Source organism: Silene latifolia, chromosome 1, assembly GCF_048544455.1.
Source record: "Silene latifolia isolate original U9 population chromosome 1, ASM4854445v1, whole genome shotgun sequence".
In the NCBI taxonomy this organism is placed as follows: domain Eukaryota; kingdom Viridiplantae; phylum Streptophyta; class Magnoliopsida; order Caryophyllales; family Caryophyllaceae; genus Silene; species Silene latifolia.
The window spans coordinates 34,583,187-34,597,843 of record NC_133526.1 but is presented as its reverse complement, the minus strand read 5'-3'; the positions used below and the strand labels follow the sequence as shown (position 1 = coordinate 34,597,843).

Here is a 14,657-nt window from a genome sequence, read left to right as displayed (position 1 = left end):
ATTTCAAAGAGAAATAAGTCAGGTGGAAGACTTGAGTACACTTGGCTACGAGCGGTTTACTTTCGCAGAAGATTCGTCCTTTAAAGAGGACACACTTGTTTCTACACCCATTACTCCTACAACATTGAAGATGCCGACCTTGGCACGTCATTCCGAACCCACCGTTGATTCCATTCCTAAAGGTTTTAAGCTCCTTACCACTGATAAAGGGACTTTTGAGATCAAACCATCTTATATAAGCCTAGTAGAGAGAAATTTATTTGGAGGAAAAGCTGGAGAGGACCCCACCAAGCACATGGAGAAATTTGTCACAGATTGTTGTTCTATTCCTTTGACAGCTGTGGTGACTCAAGTTCAAGTCAAACAAAATCTTTTCCCTTTCTCTCTGAGAAATGATGCAGCATAGTGGCTACATGACTTGGATATAGAGACCGACGCAATCACTAACTGGACTTCATTAACTCTTGTATTCTACAAGAGGTATTTTCCACTGTAGAAGACTAATGATCTTAGAAGCCAGATCACGAGTTTTAAGCAAGGTCCTACCGAATACTTTAATGAAGCCTGGGCTCGTTTTAAAAGGCTAGTTCGATCCGTCCCTCATCCTGGCTTCCAGATTTGGTTCCTTTGCAACCAGTTTTACAATGGGTTGTATGATGATCACAAAGCATTGCTTGATTCAGCTGCCAATGGGAGATTACAAGATAATACTAATGACGGTAATGCTTGGAAGTTGATTGATCAGATAGCTACTCACACTGCTGAGTATGGTAACCCCAGAGGTAGTAAGAGAGGAAGTGGTTCAGATAATGTTATTGCGGCACAATTAGAGGCCTTAACGGCTCAAATAGCTGAATTAAAGACATTTTAGTCTTTGGGTAATAACCAAGAAATAGTTCATATGGTTCAACAAGAGGTGTCCTGTGAGAGACGTGGGATATATAGATGGCCACACTACGACCAAGTGTATGAGTAAAATTGAACAAGTTCATGCCTTCCAATCTTTCAAGCAAGGTACTCCCTATTCTAACTTCTTCCCTGAAAGGAGTCAAATTTTTTTTGCTCAAGCCCCGCCGCAGAATGCTTATATTATTCCTTCAAATCGTGGTAATAAACCACAAGGGTACTTTTTTCGGCAAAATCAAGGAGGTTTTCAACAGATGCAACCTCCTCCTCAAGCTCCAAGTAATGAGATGGCAGAGATGAAAGCTCTTTTGCAACAAAGTTTGGTGATTCAACAAAAGCAAACGGCTCAGATTTCCGAACTAATAGCTCACAAAAAGATGTTGGATACTCAAGTTGCTCAAATGGCGGCTCAAAATCCTTCAAAACAGTCCAACAATCTTCCTCCTCAAGGTAAGAAAGCACATGAGCAAGTTAATGCTATTTCTTTGAGGAGCGGTACTACTTATCAAAGTCCGGGCGTGCCCATTATTGAAGATGAGGTTCCTTTCATGGATCCTAAGGGATTGGGTAATCTCAAGTTGAGTGATGATGAGAAAGAACTGAACAAAGATTAAACACGGGATAAGAAGAAAAGCAAAACAACGATGAACAACTTGATTCCTCGACCGAGTAAGCACGGGCTCGATCGAGGAACCACTGTGCTTGATCGAGTACAACACGGGCTCGATCGAGGCACCCCCACAGTTGACAAATTTTCGCGTGTTTTAGCTACGACATTGGAAGAAAATAGGATCTTCGATCGAGTGACTATTGGACTCGATCGAGGATCCCCTATAACTGACGATAATTCTTCCAAACCGACTTCTAAAGCAAAAGAAGCCGAGCCAATTATAATTCAACTACCTTTTCCTCAATGATTGCAGAAATCTAAGCTCGAACAATAGTTTGGGAGGTTCATGGAGGTAGTGAATAATCTTCAAGTAAGTGTGCCATTTACTGAATTGGTCACTCAAGTGCCGGCGTATGCTAAGTTTTTGAAAGAAATCTTGTCAAAGACGCGGTCTTTTGATGAAGTTGAAACGGTAGCATTCACACAAGAGTGCGCGGCCGCATTATAAGCTAACTCACCACCGAAGCTAAAGGGTCCAGGGAGTTTTTCTATTCCATGTGATATTGGTAGTATAGCTATTGATAAAGCCCTTTGCGATTTAAGGGATAGTGTTAGTGTCATGTCGTATTCTATATGCAAAAAGTTAAATATGAGTCAACTACGTGTCACTAATATAACCTTGCAAATGGCTGATAGATCTTTAAAGAAGCCTATTGGTATCTTAGAGGATGTGCCAGTTAGAGTAGGGAAGTATTTCATTCCAGTTGACTTTATCGTTACGGATATTGATGAGGACTCTCAAGTCCCTATTATTCTAGGTAGACCGTTCCTTCACACTGCAAGAGCACTCATAGATGTTAGGGATGGTAGTTTGACACTAAGAGTTGGGGATGACACTGTTAAATTTGTTCTTGATAACGCTCTAAAGCGTCCTCACTCAGTAGCTCCATGTTATATGCTTAATATTGTTGATCCAGTTATTCATGATTCCTTTACTTTATGTTTGGACAAGAATCCGTCTGACACCCCTGCTGTTGCGTCATATCCATGAGTAAGGAAGTGGATAGATACAGAAGTTAATTTATGGAAATGAGCCTCATCCTGAGCCGGTTTATAGCTATGGTGATAGTGTTGACTTGGAGGCCGAGTTTGATGCTTTGGAAGCAGAGACATTCAAAGAGGCGCCCGTCGGAATTTATGAGATGAAGCAAGCTCCTATGACGGATGAAGTACCTCATCTCCTTCCAAATGATGATGACTTAAAGAGCGATGAACATACTTGCTCATATTTTATATTAGACTTTGAGTTTGATGAGCCAGAACTTTATTCATTGCTTATTTTCTTTGTTTGGACCATTTATTGGTGCTACTTATGTCTGTGTGTAGCACATGGGCTACATTTTGATTTACTATTACATGTTTTAAGTTGTATTGATTATGCCTTGCATGACATTTATTTTTAGTGCAGGAAAAGTCTGCTGGATGGATACTCGATCGAGTCCAGCCAAGCTCGATCGAGTCCAGGCAGGCTCGATCGAGTACCCAAGCTTTTTGGGTTTATTTCGTTGCTGGCTTGGATATGAATTTCGCGGTTGGTCTTTCTCCCCTATTTTTGCAGCTGGTTTGGGAGAACTCCTACGCTCTTACCCGGTATTCTATTCCCTTGTAACTATTTTTATTGTATTATCTCTATGTCTTTTCCATTCCTTTTGTTAGATGTGTCCTTCAGGTTGCTGGAAATTTTTGTGTAATTGTTATGCTGTAGGCGTCATAATGAGGACACTGTGACATTTAGGTTTGGGGGAGGAGTCTTTAATTATGTTGTGAGATTTATTTATGTCGTGTGCATTTATATCCATAATCCATAACTCCATAATCCATAAAAATTTTAAAAAAATTCAAAATATAAAAATATGGTTTTACTTTGTTTTAGATCGAGTCTTGGTGAATTTAAATAATAATGATGTTTGACACGTCTGTCGTGTACCTGTTAAAAATAAACTAACTAAACTAACTATATAGTTAGGGAAGTCAGGTCGATCTCCACAGGGAGGCAAGATATCTGTAGTGGTCCGTCTATTTGGTCACAAATGGGGGGGTTGTTTGAATTGTTATCTAAACTACGAGTTTTAAAGGAAAGAGAAATAAAGGGCAAGAGCAATAAAGGCAAGGAATAAGATTTAAACTATCAGAAAGAGAGGGACATGTCAGGACTTCGGTTCACTACGGTAGTCTAGTGACTCAGCTGTAAATGACTTAGACGAATTAATGTAAGACGGATGCTGAAAGGTCTTTTCGGTCCACTTTCTATCCTAAAAAAACCACTAACTTAACTTTCATTCTCGTCAGGGTAGTCTACTGTTCATAGCAGGCCTATTTAGTCCAATCTTTCGATCTAGGATTAATTTTAGCCAGATTAAAGGTTAACTCAGAAGTGTGCACTCAACTAAGTCAAATAAATACAATTAAATTGCTATGGTGACAGAGTCTTGTAATCAATTCATCTGTTTCATTTACTACATCGTCACATTCCTACCGCAGATCCCCTAATCCCAACATGAAAGGGGTTTAGCTACTCATGTCACTAATTAAACTAACAGCAGATAAATCCCCAGCAGTAAACATTATGAAATAACAATAAAATTGCATAAAAGAGAAATTAGGGCAGAAGAATAAATGGAGTAAACAAGAAATTAAAGCAACAGAAGATTAATTATTATTAAGAAAAGAGAAGAGGATTACAATCTTGCGAATCCGGCGTAAAGAACAATCGAATCCGAGCAAAATAACCCAAGAAATAAAGTAACAGTCAAGAAGAATGTTTTACGCAGTAAGGTTTTGATAAAAGCTAATTAGTGAATAAAAACTGATGCTAATGACCTAACTAAAGCTTGCTTAAATAGCAAAGTAATTAAGTTTAGCGAAAAAAAACATAACACGGGCTGTTTAGAAGCCCATAATAGCAAAACCACTCGATCGAGTGGATTAAAACTACTCGATCGAGCAAATCTTCAACAGCATCTACTCGATCGAGTAGAAAGTTACTCGATCGAGTAACCTGTCTTTCTGCAAGCTAAGGATCGAGTGGAAAACCACTCGATCGCAAAAGCTAAATTAGGTGCATATTCCACTTATTATCCTTTAATATATTAGTTGACACTCTCATTTACAAAAGATTCCACCATTTTTAACTTTTGTTTCATTCTTCATTTTGTGATAAACACCATAATCCAATACAACAAAGTTAAACCCCTAAACACTACTCGGAATATTAATCCACTGAACTAACTAATTATGGACAGAAATCATAATTAGAACGGGACAATACTCATGTCTTTATCGACTAAACTAGCTAATAGAAGGCGAGAATAAAACGAACAATGCACGGAAAACCGCGAAACAAGCAACGGGCCGACCCGGGCCAGCCATGGGCCAGCCGTGGCCTGCCGGGCTGCTGCTCGGCAGCCGCCGCCACCATTACTCCTCTTTTTTTCCATTTTTATTCATTATAAGACCGTCTGAAACATAATTAATCGTTCCCAATACTAACTTGTTAACTAAAACTAACAAAAATACATGGATTAAACATGCATGCATCAAATTTAATCATGTGAAAATTATTACTCAAACAAAAATCACAAAACATACAAAAACAACAAAGATTGTGACGATAATTCGTCGAGTAACTCGAAATATGTTACCTTAAGCTAGAAAAATGAGAAATTAGCACCTTAAAACCCAACCCTAATATGCAACTAGCCGCTATCTTTGATAAAATACGAGTCCCCAAACTCGTCCTCCAATTCTTCACCTAAATAAACAATTAAAACACAATAATAAGTACATAAAACCGAAATTACCGAAAATTCATCTTAAAACAACTTCAAGAAAACTGAAATTAAATTATACCAAGTTGTAGATCTCGACGAGGGGATTCCGGAAATGTAAATTTCGTGAAAAACCGATAAGAAATGAAGAAATTAGGGCGATTTTAGCTTGAAAATGAACAAAAATGGTGTTTTGGTGTTGTTGGAAGGTTGAAGATGAACATAAGAATAAGAAAATCAGAAAAAATGAAGGGGAAGGGGGGGTTGGTCCGCGGGAAAGGAGAGAAAGAAAGGAAAGAGCGGGTTTGAGTCGGGATTTTTCGAGTCGGTTTTGACTCGTTTCGATAATAATTAAAACCGTAAGTCAAATGCAAATTCCGACAAGACCAAAGTTTTTAAACACGAGATTACAAGAAAATTGAATATTCATACGACCCATTTCCAAATTCGTTTACCCAACGTTCAAAAGAATTGTCATTTTCCCCCCGATACGCCCTTATTTCGAAATAAAAGATTTTACACGGTTTAAACTATTTTTAAACATTTCAAAACTATCAAAATAAATACTTTTTTTCAAAATATAATAAAATTATATTTCTTTGAATTATTTTTACTTTAAACACATTAATGTCAAATTTTACTTGATTAATTAATTATTTCCGAAATATATTAACGGTCCGAAATTTACGGAGCGTTACAATCCTGGGACGTAAAAACCACTCGATCGAGTGGTAAAACTGCTCGATCGAGTACTTTGTCTTCATTTCAGCTCAAGTCCGCGCCTAAACGCCTCGTAATCCATGCCATGACGCTTCCAAACGTAGTATCTCACTCAGGAAAATCCCGTCTCCTCTAAATGCATGCAAAAAGGACGAAAAAGAGTACGATTCCACTACTTTCGCGTTCATTTCTACAAAATGGGCAAAACGAACCAAAGTAGCCAATTCGGGGCAAAATACTATAAAAACAGTATAAAAACCGTGTAGAAATACGTGTTGAAATAGGCTAAAAAGACTATATAAAAAGCACGTATCAAATCTCCCCAAACCGAACCTTTACTCGTCCTCGAGTAAACTAAAATGCAACTGATGGAACGGAAATGATAACTCAGAGCTAGCTTAACTTGTCTACTTGAACCAATTTAATGCAACAAAAACTAACAGTTATAGCTAAGCAGTCAATACGCAAACGAGTTATAAGCTGTTCAGAATCATAGCCAACCTATCGACCTTGCAAGACCAACAAAATCGGACTCTCTCGTGGTCACTCTTCTCTCATGAAGCAAAGGGTGAATAATATGTAAAAGAGAGAAGAAAAGGCAGTCACTCACCTAACTGCGACCTACATAGCATGCATGCAACAAAAATGAAAGACAATTCAAGTACTAATGCACACACTTCAACCAATAATGTCCGTCACAGCCGAGGGCTTACAAATAAATTGGGAATAGTGAGGTTCAGGTGAGAAAGGGCAAAACATGTTATGGAAATATGGAGGTAAAAGCGTCAAGCTAGTTCCTAACAGGACCATAATAAAAACCATCCGAATCTCAACTGACTGAAAAACTAAGTACAAGTGCCCTTCATTTGGCACAAAGCTCACTAAACTCACACACAAACTCCTCAAAAAATATAGAATAAGAATGGAGGAGTCAGACGGTCACAAACTTCTCTTTTTTAAACACCGTCTGAAATAACTAACTGAGACAAATCAATTCTTTTTTTTTCAAACTCTCTCTTTCTTTTTCTTCCTAATTCACGTTTCAGCTTTTTTTTTTCTTCTTTTTCTCACGTTTTCTCTTTTTTTTTTCTTTTTCAATTCTTTTTCCTCCTTCCTTAATTTTCCAACAACTCCCAACAAAGAAAAACGGGCCAAAATGCAGATGAAAACTCATACCCAAAAGATCATACTAACTAGCTTGACTAGACAGGCTTAATTTGGAATGTAGCTAATGGGTCAAGGAGGAAAATTTGGCTAATGTGGAGCTAAATGGGTGAAAAATATAAGGAAAGGGAAATTTGCAAGCACCTCCCTGCATGTGATACCAACCACAAACCCGAATATGTGCATTTGACGAGAAATTGAATGTCATAAAAGTGCAAAAAAGATGAACATGTTATGCAAGGAGTACTACTCTCAATTCCTAATGAACTGGTCATGAATGTCACCAGTTATAAGGCTCTAAAACTCAGAATTTTCAAGTAGTTTGACAATTTATCATGTCAAGTCTAAACAATCAGCTATATTTGAACAGAAACTCGTAGACTATGCGTATGACAAAGCTAATAACTATCAATAAAGTGCAAGGCTCAAGCAAAAAGACAAGTTAAGTGCATTATCATCACGGAAATCTACCGTTCCGACTCAACCTATATGCAAAAGTAAACGTGAATTTTTTGATTTTTTTTGAAATTTTCTAATTTTAATTTTTTTTTGGATTTTTGATTTTTGATGAAATAAACAACAATGCAAAGCTGAAAAATAAACGTGAATGCAAAAACAGATGCAAATGCAGACTTAAAAGGATGCAATACCCTCCCCAAACTAAAACGGACAACGCCCTCGTTGTCCTCCAGCATACACCAGCAGATATATACGGGGAAATGGGAATATACAACCAAAAGAAAATAAAAACAATAAAAATAAAGGAGACAAAAATAAAGAGTAGAAGATACATACAAAAGACGAACTTTCCCAAACCAGCCAGAAAACTGGGGAAGTGAGTAGACCAGTAGCTACTCGTCGTCGTCGTCACCGTCGTCGTCCACCACCGTGTACTCCGGGTCTCTCTCCTCCTCTCTCCTCCTCCGCTCCTCAGCTCGAGCTCTCTCCACTGCCACCTCTGGGTCCTCGTCCTCCTCCTCCTCGGACACCGGGTACCCCTCAGGTGGGTACCGGAAGAAGGAAGGGTGTGGCCAACCCTCTGGGATCGGTCGGTGCCGCCGCAAGTGGTACCCGTACAGAGGGTGCAAGGCTAGAGCCAAGTCCCTCTCCATACGAGCCTGACGCTCTGCAACCTCAAGCAACAAACCGTAAACGGCGCCCCTTGGTCCAGGACCGCGGGCGCCACAAAGGGAGGAGGTGGTACGAAAGTAGCCGGTATGTCCGGCTGGGTCTGTGTCTGGTCAGTGGGAGTGGGAGTAGGAGTAGGAGTGGTAGTAGTAGTAGGAGTAGGGGTCGGAGTGGGAGTGGCCGTGGAAGGCTGGGTGCTCCCTGAAGGTGTAGACCCCTCTCCGGTCTCAAGACGCCGCTTCTTGGCGGCGGGTGCATCAGGAGGTGGTCGGCGTGGAAGGTGAAGGTCAGGCAGTGGTGGCAGGCGGGCGTCCCTAGCAACAGTAGGAAGGGGCTCTAGACGGGGGAGAGTCTCACAAGGTAAGTCTACAGACAGGAAGCCGTCTATCTTCCATGTCTGGTAGTCTGGGGTAAGCCAATGCTGAGAAAGCATGGCATCCAGACTCAGTAGCCTCTCTCCCTGGAGGTAATGCAGATCACGAGGCCAAACGGGGATGAGGGAACGGGCAAGAATGGCGGCGATGCCACCGCAGGCAATGGTTCCCGTCTCCTTCTTCCCCTGGCTCTGAAGGTACTGGGCGGTCAAGTAAGCTATGTTGAGGGTAAAGGGACCCTCACAGTCGATGTTCAAGTAACCGCCCAGGATGGAGAGCTCGGTGTTTGTGATGTTGTTCGGCTCCTTTCGGCCGAAAATAGTGCTCCCCATCAGTCTAAGGAAACAACGGACAGTAGGGAGGTGGACCTGTTGGAGCTTTCGCTCCTGAAAAGTGGTGTGGGCCAGGGTCCTCCAAAGCTGACGGAAGACCCTCATTGGGGCGGAAACCGCGCCCGTAGAGGTAAGGCCAAGTAACCTACCAAACTCCCTAAGGTCTTCGGAAAGGTCCGGTTAAACAACTGGAAGGAAACTGAAGAACTAGAGGGGTCAACATCGTGTGCCCCTGAGGAGAACGTAAAGGAGCTGAGAAACTCGAGGCTCAGCTCCAGAAAAGTGCGGCCGCTCATAGTGATGAGCCCGACCATCCCCGTGGCCCGTAGTAAGTCACAAACCGACCCGTAAATGCCGAGTCTCACTAGCGCCGTTTTCTCTAGAAAACGGGAAGGAACATGCACACAGCTTAGCAGGTTATAAAATTTCGTACGATGTAAAGCGTTAACAAAATGTACCTGCGGATAATCTGGGTGAGAGTCGAGAGAAGTGTGCCCTCGTGATCGTTGTGAAGTAGAAGCATCACCAAGCGTAAGCGAGTGGAAGTAGAGGTGGTGGTGCGTAACGAGATCGTCTACGACCTGACCTCGGAACCCGAAGTAGTAGCCCGTGCAGTGACGGAGTGAGGGACCAGGGCTGCTCTGAAAGCAGCTGCGGCTGCTGGCGAGTCCACCACAGGAGTAAAAGCAGTGGCTGGTGTAGAAGTAGGGGCTGCTATGGCCACCATTGAAGAGGAACTAGCAGCAGTGCTAGCAGTGGTGGTGACCGTAGAGGAAGTGGCAGCCTGAACTGAGCTAGTAGCAGAGCTAGCTGGAGCAAAAACTGTACCCGCAGCTGAAACTAGAAACACTGGGGCTGCGGTAGTCACTAAAGTGGAGACAGTGGCAGCAGCAGGGGCCACTGTCTCAGACAGAGACGGACTAGAGGTGGAGCTGGTAGAAGGTAACAAACTAGACTCCATCCTGTAACAAGGGTAGGGGGCATGATAAGACAAAAAGTGGCTAACAGTGGCTTAAACAGAAGGAAAACCAACATGCATAGCCTGAAAACTCCCCTACCAGTCGAGAAATTTCGACCTACAGCATATAATTCCCAACAATTCCCCAAAAAAAATTTCGAATAGCAGCGTGTAAATGGCGATAAGGCGGGCATAACAGTCAATAACAACAACATGTAAGAAACAACTGAACTTAATTAGGTTATGAAAGCATGTAAACCCGTCTGACAGTCGAAAAAATTCAACTGAAACAGCCCTAATCGCGAAATTTCGCACAAAATTCGAATTGAAGCATGTTAAGCATGGACAGGGGTGTGATAACAGTCTAAAACAGCAGCAATTAAGCGACAAGGAGGCTAATTTAGACAAATTACAGCAATGAGAACCATAATGACAGTCGAAAAGTTCGACTGTCCTGAACCCATATCGCAAAAATCGTGTAAAATTTGAATTAAACATGCAACAATAGTGAGGAAGGGGAAATGATCATCAAGCAAGATAAGTAGGGGCAAACAAAGACAATTAAAGTCGAAAAATTCGGCTAAACCAAAGTTTCGAACCCTAATTCCAAAATTCCTCATAAAAATTCGAAAAAACGAAATTAAAATGCAATGAGGAAGTAGAAATCACTTACTTGATGATAGAAATCCTACAAAAGGGCAATTAATCTTCAAAGAACAAGCAAAACAAGAGATTTTTCGAGCTAAAAACCGCAAACCTTAATCCCTTTTTAGAACCGTGAAAACGAGCACAATCAAGGGGGAAATTAAGGGGCTTTGAAAGATTAAAAGGCAAGCAAGAGATTGTAGGAGGCGGATTTGGGCAAGAAAATGGGGATTTGAGGGAGTTTGTGTCGCAATTAGGGATGAGATAGACGAAAATTAGGGAAAAATGAAGATAGAAATAAAAGGGATGAGTTTAAAAGAAAACTCCCTGCGTCCTGTTCATTTCACTCGATCGAGTGGTTTTAAACCACTCGATCGAGCACTTTGATGCTCCAGCTACTCGATCGAGTAGAAATCTACTCGATCGAGAACTCCCATTTATTGCTTTACTCGATCGACCAGAGGACGCACTCGATCGACCAATTTTTCACTTGATCGAGTACAAAAAGTACTCGATCGAGCTCTTTTCTCGCGTAAGCTCTTGAATTTCGTCTATTCTTCCCTTGGAATGCGTAAAACTTCCCCAAACCTGTATAAAAATACGTGCAAAAATATCCCAACATACCAAATACGCATATAAACAGTCTATAGTCTAATTCTCCTAATAAAAGCAATAAAACAAATTCAGCGGAAAATTCAAAAATTATCTATTACAAAGTGTTACACGGGGCATTTCCCGCTCAATTCCCAATGCAATTCTGTAGCCCCTTGAAGGGCTCCTGACTGGAGGACGTCATCTCAGCAACGTTGATTGCCCTTCTCAACTTCCATGAGCTTGAATATTCATTTGAAACAGTAGGAGGGGAGTAGTTCACATCCACATAAGCGCGGACTTTCCTCGTCCTTGCTCCTCTATCACCATCTTTAGCATCCTTATCTCTAATTTGATTGACAGCAGTTGCACAACATCCTTTGACAGCTCCTTCATTGCTTTCATCTGTACCTGCAGCAAGGAAAACAGACGAACTTTCCTCCTTTTTGCTCTCAGTCTGAGGCGGAGGGGTAACAATTGCAGCACAATACTCCAAATTTTCAACTGGAGTGTCAATAATAGGGTCAATAGAGGAGAGAGCATTGCAAGGCTGAGCTTGCATGAGAGCCCTCCGAGACTTAGACTGATGAAAAATCAGCTCCTCATCCCCTACCTGAAAGGTCAAAGTCTTCCCCCCGACGTCAATAACTGCACGAGCAGTAGACAAAAATGGTCTCCCTAAAATAATAGGGGTGTGTGCATCTTCGGAGATGTCTAAGACAATGAAATCAACGGGAATAAAGAACCTCCCGATCCTCACAGGTACGTCTTCTACTATACCTAGTGGCCGTGATATACTACGGTCGGCCATCTGGACTGTCATTATAACAACCCGACCCACCACTGTTGTAACACAACCCAATAAGAAGGGTGTGCACTTTTGGGCCAGTTATTTGTCATCACTTAAGCCCAAAAGCACAAGGCCTTGTTATTAAGTGGTGGGTGGAATCCCTTATAAACATATCATAACCTCCTCAATTCCCCGATGTGGGACAATCTTACTCTCAATAACTTGGGGTGTTACAGTCATATTGGTGCAACTCAGCTTTGTCAAACCAAGTCTCTTAGCCAGAGACAGCGGTAATACACTCACGCTAGCGCCTAAATCGCATAGCGCATTATCAATCAAATAGTTACCGATATGACACGGAATTGAAAAACTACCCGGGTCTGACTGCTTAGGAGGTAACTTATTTTGAAATAGGGCTGACCCCACCTCAGTCAAAGCTACGGTCTCACTATCACTAATACTCCTCTTACGCGATAAAATTTCTTTCATAAACTTGAGATAAGAGGGTACCTTTGTCAGCAACTCAGTGAACGGCACAGTGACTTCCAAGCTTTTCAGAAGTTCGACAAATTTGCCGAATTGTTGATTGGCCTTAGTATTCTGCAACCGCCTCGGGAAGGGAACCGTGATAGGTATCTCGAGTCCCTTGTTTCTCTCTTCCAATGTATCTTCCGGAGCAAGTTCTGTATCCTTTGAACGCTTCTTACCTCTCGAACGAGGTCTTTCCAGTGATTTATCGCTTAAACGAGCACTAGCAGGCTCTCGAATAAGCTTCCCGTCATCAAGACTACTCGTTCGACCAATATACCCATTCGATCGAGTAGAATCTTCAATAATATCACTCGATCGAGTGAAATTTTCACTCGATCGAGCAACTCCATTTTGCTCTTCACTCGATCGAGTAGATAAACTACTCGATCGACCAGTACTATTTCCTTGATCACTCGATCGAGTGGAAAAACCACTCGATCGAGCACTTTCTTGCCCAAATCTGCTCGATCGACCACCTGAAACCAGTCGATCGAGCACTTGCTTTGCCGTGAGCTCACTTTCTTCGACAGAACACTGTTCACCATCAGTTTCAGCATTCCTCGGGTCTGATTTTTGTATTTCCGGTCCCTCATAAGAACGACCGCTTCTCAGATTTATCAAGTTTACCGTCTCATGTGGATTCTTCTCATTTTGAGTCGGTAATTGACCCTGCTTCCTTGTAGATTGTATCATAGCTAGTTGGGCAACTTGAGTTTCAAGTGCCTTTATGGACGCATCTTTCTGTTGATCACTCAGCTGAAATTGCTTTGTAAAAGCTTGCAACATAGACTTAAGCTCACCAATTTCACTCACCCCACCGGAAGATGATGCACCGTGGTTAGGAGGAGCAAAGGAAGGAGGCTTCTGAAAGCCTTGTTGATTCTTGTGTGGAGGAACATAAGGCTGCTGCTGGTGCGGAGGAGGTGTAGGATTGAGCACATTTTGACTAGTCCACCTCAAATTGGGATGGACTGCCCCTTAATTATTGTAATAGGAACCTCCTCCTTGCCTATATTGCTGAAAGGCAAGGACTTGTTCCTTCTCTACAAGACAGCCAATAGCAGTGTGGCCATCATTACTCCCACATCTCTCACAAGAAACGGTCTCTCCTCTAGTAAGAACATGGACCGTCTGAGGCTCCCCAGCAGCTTGTAACTCCAACTTGTCAAATCTAGCATTCATGGTCTCCAGCTGAGCCAAAACCTGCTTGTCAACTGCATGAACTGTTCTAATCCCATCCCTCGGGTTTGCATACTTAGCACTGTGGTTCGCCATCTCTTCAATAAGGGACCATCCCTTATCATCATCTGTATTCTCCTGGAATCTTCCACTGGATGCCGCATCAAGTATGGCTCTTTGGTCGTCATACAGCCCATTGTAGAACTGATTAGCTAGAAACCATGGGTCAAAACCATGGTGAGGAATAGACCTCACCAACTTCTTGAATTGCGACCATGCCTCATAGAAACTTTCATCGGGAGCCTGTCTGAAACTAGTAATCTTGGCCCTCAGCAGATTGGTGCGTTGTGGAGGGAAGTATCTCTTGTAAAATGCAAGAGCAAGAGACTCCCAATCTGTAACCCTAGAAGCTGTGCGGTCCAAGTCAGTCAGCCACTCCCTGGCTGAATCAGCTAAAGAGAAAGGAAATAGAACTTCCTTAATCTTGTCCTGAGTTACCCCCTTAGTGGCGGGGATAGTAGAACAGTAATCGGTAAAGGTCTCCATGTGCTTCCTCGGGTCTTCACCAGCCACACCTCTATAGATATTCCTCTCCACCAGATTGATATAAGAAGAAAGGATGTCGAATGTATTCCCATCATCAGTCTAGAGATTGAAACCCTTCGGAATAGAGGATGCTTTAGGCACTGAATGACTGGAAAGCTTAGGCATCTTTACTGTAGAAATTGGACTGTCTTCGAAAAGAGAGTGATGTAGCTCTGGCTCGAAAGTACTTAAGTCTTCCTTTCGTGATTTCCTTTGCAGACGGAGTCTATGCCTGAATAATATCTCTGGCTCTGAATCAGCTGAAACTAATTCAAACCTGTCTGACCTGGGCATAAACAACACTGAAAGAAAATGAA

General features: G+C 42.0%; 1 non-coding gene across 1 annotated transcript; it reads left to right on the top strand.

Annotated features, from left to right (window-relative positions):
- Positions 1-13,984: 13,984 nt before the first annotated feature.
- Positions 13,985-14,091, top strand: LOC141620870 (small nucleolar RNA R71). Its single transcript, XR_012532055.1, has one exon. It is a non-coding gene; the product is annotated as a small nucleolar RNA R71 (small nucleolar RNA).
- Positions 14,092-14,657: the final 566 nt, after the last annotated feature.